The 13395-nt window shown below is 42.2% G+C and overlaps 1 protein-coding gene across 1 annotated transcript in view; it reads right to left on the reverse strand.

Moving 5' to 3' along the window:
• The window catches only part of Rbfox1 (RNA binding fox-1 homolog 1), a 1523799-nt gene that overhangs the window by 1138667 nt on the left and 371737 nt on the right, over window positions 1-13395 (reverse strand). The window lies entirely within an intron of this gene.

A 13395-nucleotide genomic window follows, 5' to 3' on the forward strand; every position in this document is an offset into this window, starting at 1 on the left:
TTCTTCCCCTTCCATCTTCTTTTCTTCCTTCCATCATTCATTCTCTTTCCTTCTTTCTTCCCTGCCTTCCCTCCAATTTTGCTTTAGTTGTCAATTATTTTGATGATCTTAGAGCAAAAGCCCTGATCATAAAACCACAGGCTTTACTCCACTTGCAATGAGACCCAGCTGGGTATTTTGACTTATGTGATTCGTTATTAAAATATAGATGGATCTTTGGGAAGTAGATGCTCCTATCTCAACTAATAACAATTTGACCAAGGATACTCCATACTCTTTGTACCCATTGTTCACATAATCACAATCTTTTTCTTTCAGGTAATAAAGTATTAATTTCTTAATGAAAATGAATTATTAATAGCATGGCTTGTTGTGTTTTCCCAGTGATTTTGAAGTGAAGTGTCTGAGGTTCGATGGACCCCATTTCTGAATGCTTAAGTGGACCATGCACCAGCACACTGCATGCTCATCAGCAGTCATGGAACCTACAGTGTTGCCGCAAACTAGCCATCCTCCTTGAGAAGAGATTTGACCGGACACATCAAATTGCATGTGTAGCATCTGTTTCATTACAGTAGCGGAGAGCTGGATACCAATGAAAAATCTGTTTCCCTTGATAGGATATCAGCAAACTAATAAGTCTCAGAGGCAAGAGTGAGTATTTCTAGCTGTGATAAAATCTGGGGACACAGGAGAAAGAGTAATCTTGTAGTATGATGATTTAAGGGCATGGAAGGAGGTGAGGTGGCTCAGTGGATAAAGAAATCTGCCATGTCCTCAGAGGCACATGTTGAAAGGTGAGGTTTGACTTCTACAAGTCATTCTCTGACCTCCACACATATGCCTTGTCTTGTGTGTCACACCCACAAGCAAGCAAATAAATGTCAAATTTTAAAACAAAGGTCTATGGGGGCTCTACAAGTCCTATACACTGAGCAAACATGAATCACATCAATGCATGTAGCCCTCAACAGGATCTTTGCTTATATTCTTTATAATACAATAGTAACCCAAAAGATCTTTTCATATTCCGCTGTTTTTTATTAGCTCTGTGCTTTGACAATTGTGTACATGTGTACAGTTCATCCTGATTACTGACCTTCCTACCCTTTCTTCCCTTCCCCCCACTCCATCGTCCCCACCTCCCTAAAAGTCCCTTCTGCACATTCATGTTTCTGTTTTGTTCAGTGATCCAGTGAGTTTGACCTGGGCTGTATGATCGACTGTTTGGAACTGTCCACTGGAGACTGGTGGATTTCACCAGTGGGTATGAAACTGAACAAAATGGCTCTTCCTTTCCTGGAATCCATTAACAGTAAACAGTTTAGCAGGGACGACTGCAGCAGCCTTTACCTCATCCATGGCTGACGGCTAGTAGAATAAACCTGGTGCAGACCTGGTACAAGGTCGCCCAGGCTCTGTGAGTTTGAGATTTTAATGGCTGCCATCCCAGAAGACAGCATTTCACACCACTTCTCTATTTTCTGTCTCTTGCTTTTTTGTCCCTTCTTCAGAGATGTTCCCTGAGCCTCAAAGTCATGCTTAAAATATCTTATTTGGGGCTGAGTATGCAACTTCCACTCCTTCTCAGGACCTAGAGCATCCCTACATCTCTGCATTCACCACTCCTCACTACAGAGAAAGGTTTCTCTGATTAAGGCTGGAAATAGCATTAGCCTCTGGGTATAAACATAGATATTTAGAAGGCAGCGCGATGGTGTGTCTATTTAGTTAACAACGGCCTAAGTTCCCCTGGAAGGCCATGTTAGCAGTGTCAGGCAAGAGTGTTTTCCTTTAATTCTGCTTTTGGAGTAGGACGGGATGTTTGTGTATATGCTGCGTTGGGGCTCAGACTTGTGCACAGGCTAGGCAATCAGCTACAACTATACACCAAAAAGCATCCTTTAAAGCGATAGACCAAAACCAAAAATTTTTATAATGGCCAGAGGACATACACCAGGGCATCTTATTACTGTAAAGAAAATAAACATTAGTGATACACACATATTACTTTCTCCAGGATTCATTCTCTCTCTCTCTCTCTCTCTCTCTCTCTCTCTCTCTCTCTCTCTCTCTCTCTTTCTTCCTCTTTCTAACCATCTTCCCTCTCCCTTTCTCCCTCTTGACTCTTGTTTTAAGCTTAGTTTTCTGGAATTAAACATGGAAATTGACCATTTTGATGGAGTTATTTTATGAAGAATTTTTAATCAGACCACATGAAACCAGGTCACTGTTCACAGTTCACTTCCTAAAATCTGGTTGTTTATTTTTTGCAAAGTAACAAGAACCTTTAAATAACAAACCTTTAAATAATAATAACCTTTAAATAATAATTGCTGAGTACAGAAGACCAGTCAGGCTCTTCAGAGGCAACAGAAGAGGAGATTATTTTCATTTTTCTTGCCTTAAACCCACCAAGAGCAGCCTTATCCATTATTTATCTATTTTCAAATTTAATTAATAGTTTTAGAAATAATTGCATAATTTCTATGGCTATAGAGCGGTCTGCATGTGGATAATAAGGCATAGTGGTATTTATAAAATTTAAAGTTTTCAGTAAATAATGACATTCAGAAAGTCCCAAAGCACTTAGAATTATATTGGAAGTTAGAGGAACAACTGATCACAAAGCCATGTGTTCACAGGGAAGCTGGAACAGAAGTCATGAATAGTCTTTGCGCCCTCAGTCAGCTCAGGCATGGAAACTTGCTTCTCTTAGGGTGGCTCTGTAGGTACAGGATCCTAAAATAACCACTTTTCCAGGGTGCCAGAGTCTTGCCTTGTTGACTCTAAGACGTTTTAGAGATAACAGAGGGAAGTTTGCACTTGGGATGGGGACCAGCGTCACCCACTGCTCCCTTTCATCCTTTGGACATGTCTGACTTTTTGTTGGAACATTTGTGATTATTCTGAGGCATCAGTCCTAGATTCTGATTCTCTCAGTTCAAACCCTCATGCTCCCATTCATTCCCTGCATGAACTCTGTGCAAATCACTTTCCTTCTCTATTGTGAGTTTAGGTGTCTCCAGGTGACATCAGTCCTCTTACTGCCACATGCTGTGTGAAGAGAAAAGCACCTCTGGACAGAAAACTTCAGGCCCCACTGCGGGGTGGCAGGATTTACTGCAGGGGAGGCTGGAGAGGACTGGGTAGATAGAAGGCTTCAGGATCAGAAAATGCCCTCATGTGAGCCAATGGTTGGATGTTCAAGACAGCTCAACATCTGGGAAGGAAGGAGAGGTGGAGAGTGAGCTCTCTTTCATAGGGAAGACTCATATTTATTGAGTCTTGTCCACGCAATGAAAATCTCTCCAAAGTTCTGGCCCCTAGGGTTGGTAGGGTGGCCTTGTCATAAAGGAAGACTCCATCATGGTGCCATGGGAACAAGTGTCTTGACTCTGGAGAGCATCAGGACCTCACAGACTGCCCTGTGCACAATTCACTCTGCTGCTTACTGACATTATTTATTAATTTTCTAAGTTTTCTTTCACACTTTTGGTGCATATGTATGTGTGCATACAGAAATCAGAAGGCAGCCTCTGCTGGTGTTCCTTGGGGGACATCTATGGCTTTCTCTTTTTAGAGGGGATGGGGGCTCCTTCCCCTACCTCCTTAGTACTAGGGTTGCAAATACAAGGCACACCCTCAGTTTTTTAGGTGGATTTTGGGATCAAACTCAGATCCTTGTACCTGCGTGACAATATATTACTGGCCTAGCTATCCCCCAACCTTGCTGATTTCCTTTATAATGTAATACTGATTACAAGCAAGACATTTTCCTTATTTCTTTCAATCAGATGAAAAAAAAGCCAGTGAGGTCATGGAGAATCCCATGCTTGTGACTGTCAAGGCAGATGTCTGGGTGGCTTGGGGCTACTCGATACCTGTGGCTGGCTTCAGAAGTGGGTCAGTGTTGGGAAAGGCTCTTACGTTACAGGCTTTACGAAAGCAGAATGTAATGTCAGGCCGCCTGGTAGATGTCACAACTCAAGCTTCAGGGCAGAGGAACACATGGTATCCCAGGACCAGTGTAAGCAGTGGGCGGAGGAACACATGGTATCCCAGGACCAGTGTAAGCAGTGATTTCCCCCTCTGACAAATTGAGAGTGCTAATGGCAGCCGTAACCACACCCTGGGATTACCTTGGGAATAGTTCCTCTAACTCAGGGTTGGTCCTCAGCCAACTCGGGCAATATGTGAATACGTTCTTGTATGTACAGCTTGTCATTCCTAGCTCTGATACTAAAAATTCAGCTGGAGACAGGGTCACAAAGAACAGCGACAGCATGTTCATGGTCAGTTTCTCCCTAAAATTTCTCTTCTGTCTTTCCTCTGGTCTTCCCAATGCCCTCTAAGAAAACACACTGGAAGTGAATACAGATTCTTGGTGAACGGACAGCCTTAATCCAGCACAAATCCTCTGGGATGGTAGGCTGTGTGAACACCCACTTGATACGGTCTTAATGTTTGTCCTTCTACAAGGACCTCACATAGATAAAACCTCAGGTTGGAGTTTTACCAGGCTGCCCCAGGGGACAAGCACACCGTGGGTTATTTGTGTTTTCGGCCCTCGGAAAGCACATTCGTATGCACCAGCACACACGGCTTCAGGACGCTTAAAACTTGAAGCTGCACTCAAGGAAAGTGAGAGTTGCCAATTCCACGATTCCCAAAACAAACCAGAGGAATGTGGAGTGGTTTCATAACAGCAAGCTTGTATTCTCCTCCTCACCTTGCAGAGGACGAATCTGGATGGAAAGACAGGTGAGGCTGCTGCCTCTGGCAGGGTCTCATTTGAGATGCTCAGCAGGTAAGCAGGATTTTTTTTTTTTTTTTTGAGCAGGATCAAATCCTAAGATTTTAAACCCAAACCCTCCAAGAGCACAACCAACAGACTCTCAAGGACAAAATGATTATCTCAGATCTCCAGAAATGGAGTGGTACACAGAACAGCTCGGGGAAGGGAAAAAACACTTGTGGATTTAGGCTGCCCCAGTTTCTCCCCACCCCACACCCAAAATAATATCAGTTCCTTGCTTGCTGGAGACACTGTTTCGTGGCCAGACACGTTTTAGTTGAAAATTTTCCCCTCATTTATGACAAACATTTTGGAGACCATAATGTTTTTGTTTCAATTCTTTCCTTAAAAAAAAAAAGTTTCACAGATTATTTTAAGTTATGCATTTTAGTTTGAAAAAAAAAAAACACAGTTCTTTATCAAGGGATGTCATGAAAAAGTAGAGAATGGGTTTTAATGAGTCCTCCAACATACCTTCGAGGTTTCAACAAGAAACCTGCTTCATGTTCTACTGCGTCAAAATGATTGCCAAAGTTGTATTTATTAGAAGACATTAATGTTTGAAGCACTGAAAAGGGCCATAGCTGTGAACTTGTTTATTTATTCAAACCACCAGTATTAATGGAGTGTGGGGCACGTGCTAGCCTTCAAGTGTGTAAGGTGAATTGAATAAAAGGCTTCCCCCTTTTCAGGGAGCTTTCCGGACTGGGGATGAGTGGTACCCAAGGGAAGCAACCATGCAGGGATGCAGGGATCTTTGATAGGAGCAGCTAAGGAAACATGCAGGAAGGTTGTAGCAGAGTGTGGCAGCAGGCGGTTGTGTTTAGGTGTGGATCAAATTAAAATGCAAAATCACAGCCCTGCCAGGTTTAATTTCACCTGTGAATCTCTCCAGCACCATGTCCTTTGCCACAAAAACTCTGAAACCCTTACTGCAGGTGTTGGGCTTATCTCCTAAGACAAGGTTTCGGAAGGAGGGAGGACCAGTCGCAGAGACCCCACCGAGATGACTTAAGCTGCACTAATCCCATCAACTGAAGCTCAAAAGAGTCCAGGTGTTGGTCTCCCACCCTGGTATAGGAGAGGAATGGGCTTAATCAGGTACCATTGAGTCCAGCTGCCTGTTGAATAAAGGACCAGAACATACCTTGATGAAAATTTCACCACATTAAATCGTACTGTGAGAGGAAGGGGAAGTTCTTCATAAAGTGTTTTCTTTGAAAATGCAAGGTCCCAAGTTCAATCTCGAGAACTAATTGTGTGAGCGTGCGCATATGTGTGTGTGTGTGTGTGTGTATGTATGTGTGTGTATTCACAGAATTAGAGAACTAGAGACAGAGGATCCCTGGAGTCCTAACTAGCCTAGATTTCTTTGCAAGTCACAAACCAATGGGAGAGAGACTTCTCCAATACCAAGTTGGGTGGCACCTGAGAAATGACAGTCAAGGTTGACCTCTGGCCTCCACATGTACAATGTACACACATATACACCTTTACACACACATAAACATGCACACACACACATACACACATACAAACATCTACTAACAAGTATGTAGACAGAGACTGCTTGTTCATTCCCGGTCACCCAGACCTGAAATAATCACACAAAAGTTATATTAATTGAAACATTGCTTGGTCTATTAGTTCAGGATTCTTATTAATTAACTCTTACATCTTACATTAACTCATAATTCTTGTCTATGTTAGCGATGTGGCTTGGTACCTTTTATCAGTGAGACATTCTCATCTTGCTTCTTCTATGTCTGGGTAATGACTGCATACTGAGCCCCTTTCCTCTTCCCAGAATTCTCCTATTCTGGTTGCCCTGCCTATACTTTCTGCCTGACTACTGGTCAATTGATATTTTATTAAACCAATACAACTGACAAATCTTTACAGGGTACAAAACCATTATTTCCCAGTACAAGTGGGCACAAGGAACTGGGTGAAATGGTATATTAGACTCAGCTCATCATATGCCGAATGTTCTTCTTTATTTACAAAAGCAAACATCTATGAAAGGCCTCACTTATTTTTTCTTTAAACTCAGGAATGAATTGTTATTCTCTTGGATATTGTTCCTGATACCACAACACAATAACATGTGCCTTGTAGCCCCCCCAAAATGGAAATCATTGCTCACCATTCTGGAGGCTTAAAGTTCACTGGCAGATTCAGTGTTGGTGAGGATGCGGTCCCTACAGATGAGGTCTTCAGATGTCTTCACAGAGAGGAGGGATCATAACCAAGTTCCCTGTGGTTTTGTTAATAAGACCATTAATGCCTTTACCAGGAGCTCCACTCTACAATCTACCATCCTTGTAAAGGCTCCATCAAGTCATACTATTGCATGACTTGGTTTTCAACATAATAATTCTGAAATCATAACCATTCAAAACAGAGATGACATTTACTTGTAGCACTGCTGTCTTTCTGTTATGTCCCAATGACCCTACCTGGAATAGGAGAGTCCTATTTTGGTGTGATAGTTCCCCATCACAGAACCTACCTTGATGGCAATTTGTTGGGTATATTCTTATTGAACTATAAGCTTTTCTTCTCCTTCCCCAGCCAGGAAATGGAACTGTACATCAAGGCCCTGATACAACAAGGGCAGCTCTCTGCCCATTCACTAGGGTGGGAGTAGGATCTCATTATTTCTGAGTTATTGTCCTTCTATGTTTATGTGTCCATACACAGATATGAAAAACAGATAAAGACATAGATACAGTTAAAAACAGGGGTTTAGATATGACATAGAGAGATACAGACTAGGTACAAACATTACAGATAAAAGTATGTTTATACAATACTATAGATATAAACTTAGAAAAGATATGGTTACAAACATAAAGCAATACAAATTAGGATTTATAATAGACAAAGAAAAAGTATAAATAGGAAGATATATAACCAGAGAAATATATAGACACATGATAGGTGGAAGATAGATAATAGAGATTGACAATAGACAGAATGGTGGGGCAATAAACAGATAATATACAGAAATAGACAACAGATAGATGATAGGTCAGTAGATAACAGAAAGATAAGAAACAGACAATAGATGGCAGATGATAAAGAGATGACAGCTGTATGACAAATTGATAGAAAATAGATGATTAGTAGATAGATGATAGATGGGAGATGATAGACAGATAGCCACTGATGTTGCTGTACAAATGAATAATAGTGCTCACAGATTATCTTAGTCCTTCTCTGTCACTGATGTCTGATTACAACACCAAGCTTTTGTGGCATATTCTCCATGTTCCAAAGCTCTATACAGATGGATTCTTTTGTTTGAGCTTCAGAAAACCCATTAATTAAGCAAGCCAGGCAGGTATTACCATGCCCATTCCTAAGGCCCAAAGGCTTGACTTTGGACAAGATACACAGTCAGTGGGTGGGTCAGCCATCATCTGGACACACAGCTGCTCCCTCCCAGCTGTAGTTCTGTAGCTAATGCACCTAGTCTGTTCAAGTTCCACAGCTGTGACACCTGACCTTAAAAGACCCCATAGCATCTTCTAACTCCATTCCCTATACTACACTCAAGGAGCGTTGGGTGTCCTGCATCCATCAATCCTCAATAGAGCTCTAGATTTATGCCCAACTTGGCTCAGAACAGGAGCAGGATGAGCTCTTCAAAATTCTGTCACCACAGAGGGGTTGAGTTTCAATAATGCACTGTAATAAACAGAAAGGGAAATCCAATGCCCCAAAATAGTTTCACAAATGGACAAAAAGAGAAAGAAGTCACCTAATGATGGCCAAAGAACCCTAAATGAATTGTGTAATTTTTCCTCACTGCAGGACAGTATTGATTTTTCTGTTCCACTAGGGAACACCTCACAGTTAATGGCCTTCAGGTTTGATTACACATTATGCTATACTGGACTCAGGTTGCTAAACATGCTTAGTCTTCTGTGGAGATGCTAGAGTTTCACTCTAGGAAGGAGAAACTGCAGCAAGGACCACAGATTTTTAAGGACCCAAAAGTACCACAGCCTCCTAAACACCATCACCAGTTGGAGAACCAAGTGTTCACACACATGAGCCTGTTGGGGACATTTGGGGACATTTAATGATCAAACCATGATACCTAATTAAAGAGAGTCTCATGTCCTCAGAGTAACACAGAAGGAACTAAGAATCTTCTCACACCAAGAATGATGCAACTTTCCTGTGCCATCTGGAATGATCCACGGACTTTAGTATCATTTTGGAAAAGTTGAGGAATGTACTTTCTTCTCATCCCTGAATTTCCCATCAGAACATTAGAGAAATATAATCATCAAAGATGGATGATATACGCATTCCATGTGAGAGGTTTGTCTTAATTAGGGCTACTGCTACTGTCATAAAACACCATCAGCAAATGCAACTTGGGGGAGGAAAAGGTTTATTTTATCTTATAATGTCCAGGTTATAGTATATTACTGAGGAAGGTGAAGAATAAGCCATGGTAGGAACTGAAGCAGGGGTCATGGAGGAACACTACTTATTGGCTTGTTTCTCTTAGCTTGCTCAGGCTTGTTTCTTATACAACTCAGAATCACCCATTCAGGGGTGATGCCATCCATAGTAAACTGAGCCTTCCCATATCAACATTAACCAAGAAAATGCCCAAAAGGCCTGCCATAGGTCGTTTTGGCGGAATCAATTTTCTCAATTAATGTTCCCTTTTCCCAAATGACTCTAACTTGTGTCAAGTTGACAAAACACTAACCAGGACAAGGTTGTGCAGAGAACGTGTACACTTAAGGGTATGCCAGGGAACTCCGGAGGTCAGCCTGCCTGCCCCTCCCCAGCACTGAGACTACAATTACGTACCTCCACACAGGGCTTGTTCACTGGAGTGCTGGGGATTAAACTCAGGTGCTCATGATTGTGCGGTGCACCCATTACTGACTGAACCATTTCCTCAGACTTCTGCTTGATGATTTCTATGAATTTTATTAATCATTTTTAAATAAGTGAATCCTTGTAAGGACTCCTTTGAACAAGAAATTATAGCAGTAGCACAGCTCCCAAGCCAGCTTCCGAGGCCTGACTGATGTTCTGGGCACTTTGCTCTGCCTTTCAGTGAGGTTCACTCCCCAAATCTTAACGGGAGGTAGCTCCACTACTTACTTTCATTTTGACTTTCTTCTTCCCTTTCTGGCTTCAGGAGACTAGAATTTTGTTAGGTGGGTCAACAGGATGAGTTCTGTCACATGACTTGCAGGCCATGTGGAAGCTGTGTGTTCTACATCATACTCTTCAAAGATGGCAGTATCTCCTTAGCATGAATCCCTGAGTTAGTCATCCCTTGGAACACAGCCTCTGATGGTCCAACATGAAAGCTTTGTCCTTAGCATGAATCCCCAAGTCAATCACCCTGGAACACAGTCTCTGATGGCCCAACATGAAAGCTTTGTCCTTAGCATGAATCCCTGAGTCAGTCACCCCTTGGAACAAGGCCTTTGATGACCCAACATGAAAGCTTTGTCCTACAAAGCAGCTGAGATCTGGGAGTCATTTGTTCCTGCAAACTCACTTACCATGGCTAATCTATCCTTCAAACTGAAATCCCCAAATCATATGTTGCCCATCCTCAAAACACACTATAAGAAAATTATGCCATCTCCTCTCATGTTGATAGGGTGACAGACGTTTTAGGAGAGTCTTAATAGTATTCACAGCATTGGTGGACATGGCAGTGGCATAGGGACAGCAGAATTTACAGTGTGCTTTATGTTAAAGCATGAAGAGAAGCAGTCTCATGGTAAAACTCCTGATCACTGTGGGATATAGGCCTAAATGTTTCATCGTTAATTTATTCCCGGAGTGATGGTCCTTTCTATAATTACCTTGAACTTTGGTAGGGCCACTTGGAATGAGGAAAATGGCTACTTGAACATCCCTTTAGCAATGCTGACTTCTTTTCAACTTAGTCTAGCCAAGCTTCTCTTTTCCATAACACTGGTCAATTAAGACTTAGGATGAAGTATTATTTTCCAGGAGATCCAATTTAGAAAAGGAAATAGTCTGGTCTGGATGTTTTAAGTACTTCAAATCCTCATTCTTTCTCTCTCTCTCTCTTTTCTTCCTCTCCCTGTCTCTCCTTCCCATTCTGTCTTTTGTGTGTGTGTGTGTGTGTGTGTGCACGTGTGTGTGTGCTTGCACTTGTGCATATGTGTGTTTATATGGCCACTGTGTGAATATGGGTAGAAAAAGCAGAGAATAAAAATGTCAATGACAAACTGAGAAATCAAACTAAAAGCAATCTTTGGCTTTTATTTGGGCCCCATTTTGGGGAAAAAAAGACTCCATTACTTCAACTTGTCTTTAGTATGAATCGAATACCAATGAAAGAGTATTAAGACATAAGGAAGAAAGAATGCAAAATGCAAGCAAATCCATTTGTCTTGTTTTATTTCATTTGGAGAATAATGGACTCAAATATCTACTCACCACATTTTCTCCTACGTTAGAGGACAACTCAGGATGCTCCCCTCAACATTCCCTATGGCACCAACTCCAGTCATACCAAATACAGAAAGACCCAAAGAAGAAAAAGGTTATTTTGGCCCACAGTTTCAGAGGATTCTGTCAGCAAGCTTAGGCAAAGAATAATGGTAAGGATGTCTACGGTGAACCAGAGCTGTTCATCTTGGCAACAGAGACAGGAAAGAGAAAGGAACAACGCACATGTAAGGATGTTCCTCCAGAACCTACGTCCTTCTGCTAAACTCTGCCTCCTAAGTCTACATGATCTCCCAAAACATCCCACCCTCTGCTACACCAACGGGTGTTTTGTATTTAACTGGGGACTCTGACAGGCACACAGGCGCATCTGAGACTCCTTTCCTCTTCTGCCATGGAATCCTCACCATCACTCTCCACCACACACACTCTGGAGAGCTGGACATCTGTGTTTCTCAGATCCTGCCTGCATCCATCTCCCTTGTGACTGGGCTGTAGCTGAGAGGTGAGGCATATGGGAAGCATTTTACCCAGAGGCAGTTCTTCTCTGTCAAGGGTCAGCCGGCTTCCTTTCAGTTTCTGTCTACTTAGAGCTGTCCTTACGTACCCAGTAAGAAAAAGCAAATTAATGCAAAGTAAACCACTTCAATACGGTCATAAAAACGAAACTATTAGGGATAGAAGAGATGGCTATCCCATCAGTGGGTAAAAGCACTTGCAACAAACACATGACTAAGTTTGAATCCCCAGCACCCTAATTAAATCTGGGTGTGGCTGTTTGTACACCTGTGACACCAGCACTCTTGGGGAAGAAAGGGGAGGGTCACTGGGGCTTGCTGTATTCCAGGCTAGCTCTAGGTCCAGTGAGTCAACCTCACTTAAGGGAACAAGGCAGAGAGTGACAGAGCGAGACACCCAATGTCCTCTGTCCTCCTCGTGCACGTGGGCACACATACTCCCTTACACAAGGGTACATATGCCACACATAGACACAGGCACACAGACACAGAGATACATGAGTACACATATACCCATTAGCTACCCTGCTCCACTACTCTCGGCCACATTCTCTTGCCATGAGCTCTGTGTAGAAGGTGTGGAACCACTGAGACCAGCCTTTGAAAAGGTTTGGACCAGAATGCCCATCGTACTATAGAAAGGCAGGCAGCAAAGGATGAGGGGGAAGGAAACATGACTTGAGGAGACACTGCAAATTATGGGACTGAATAAATTTTGAAATTCTACTTTGTTGGTATTTTCAAACTTGTCTGTGCTCTAAAAGGGCATTACTAGTGAGTAAACTAGATGGTCTTGTCAGGTGGGGTGCGAGAGTCTTGTGTTCATTCAATCGCCCTGTAACCCCTAGGCATTCATTCATTTCCACGAGCTCTCAGGACACTGCTGGACTCCTCACTGAAGGGTTAGACTGTTTAGAGTCAGCATGTGGAGGTCCAAACACTGCATTCATGGCTCCCCTAACCAAACGGCCATTGCCTGGTCACTTTCTTTGCCTGATTCTCATTTTCTCTATCTGTATATCAAAGGTAAATATCATTTGTGAGGGAAAAAAAACAATGTAGTGAGACTACGAATAAATTTAAATAGTCACACAACCTTAAGTGCTTACTCTCATGTCCTGATAAATAGCTTCAGAATTTTAAAATGCATAGCCTCTCATTCTTAACCTGATCTTTCTACCAAGGACACAGAGGCCATCAGGCCTCTGTGGGGATATTGACTCAGGCATTTTGGTGTAGAAGCATTAAGTTAACGACCTAATTATGGATAACTGACGAAAAATTTTTTTTGAGATACCTAGTTGTTTGCGCAAGAAAGTTACTTTGAAGTGTATCTTAGCTGTACACATCCTCCTGTTATTCTTGCTATTCTCCTTTGCATAATTTCTTATCCTTTCAGAATCACAGAAAAAGCAATTTTCCCACTGCTATTTTTGGGGGTGAATGTAGGGTTCTTTGCGAAAAGCAATATTCTGTCTTCCCCGGACTCCCACCAGCAGCCAAGTGCCTGTAATTTAGTTCAGTGAGTTCTCTTTTATTCACACGCATCGATTATTCCTTTAAAAACAAAATAATTTCCACTCACAGCTTTTCATCTGTTGATCT

Source organism: Chionomys nivalis, chromosome 7 (assembly GCF_950005125.1).
Source record: "Chionomys nivalis chromosome 7, mChiNiv1.1, whole genome shotgun sequence".
NCBI lineage: Eukaryota > Metazoa > Chordata > Mammalia > Rodentia > Cricetidae > Chionomys > Chionomys nivalis.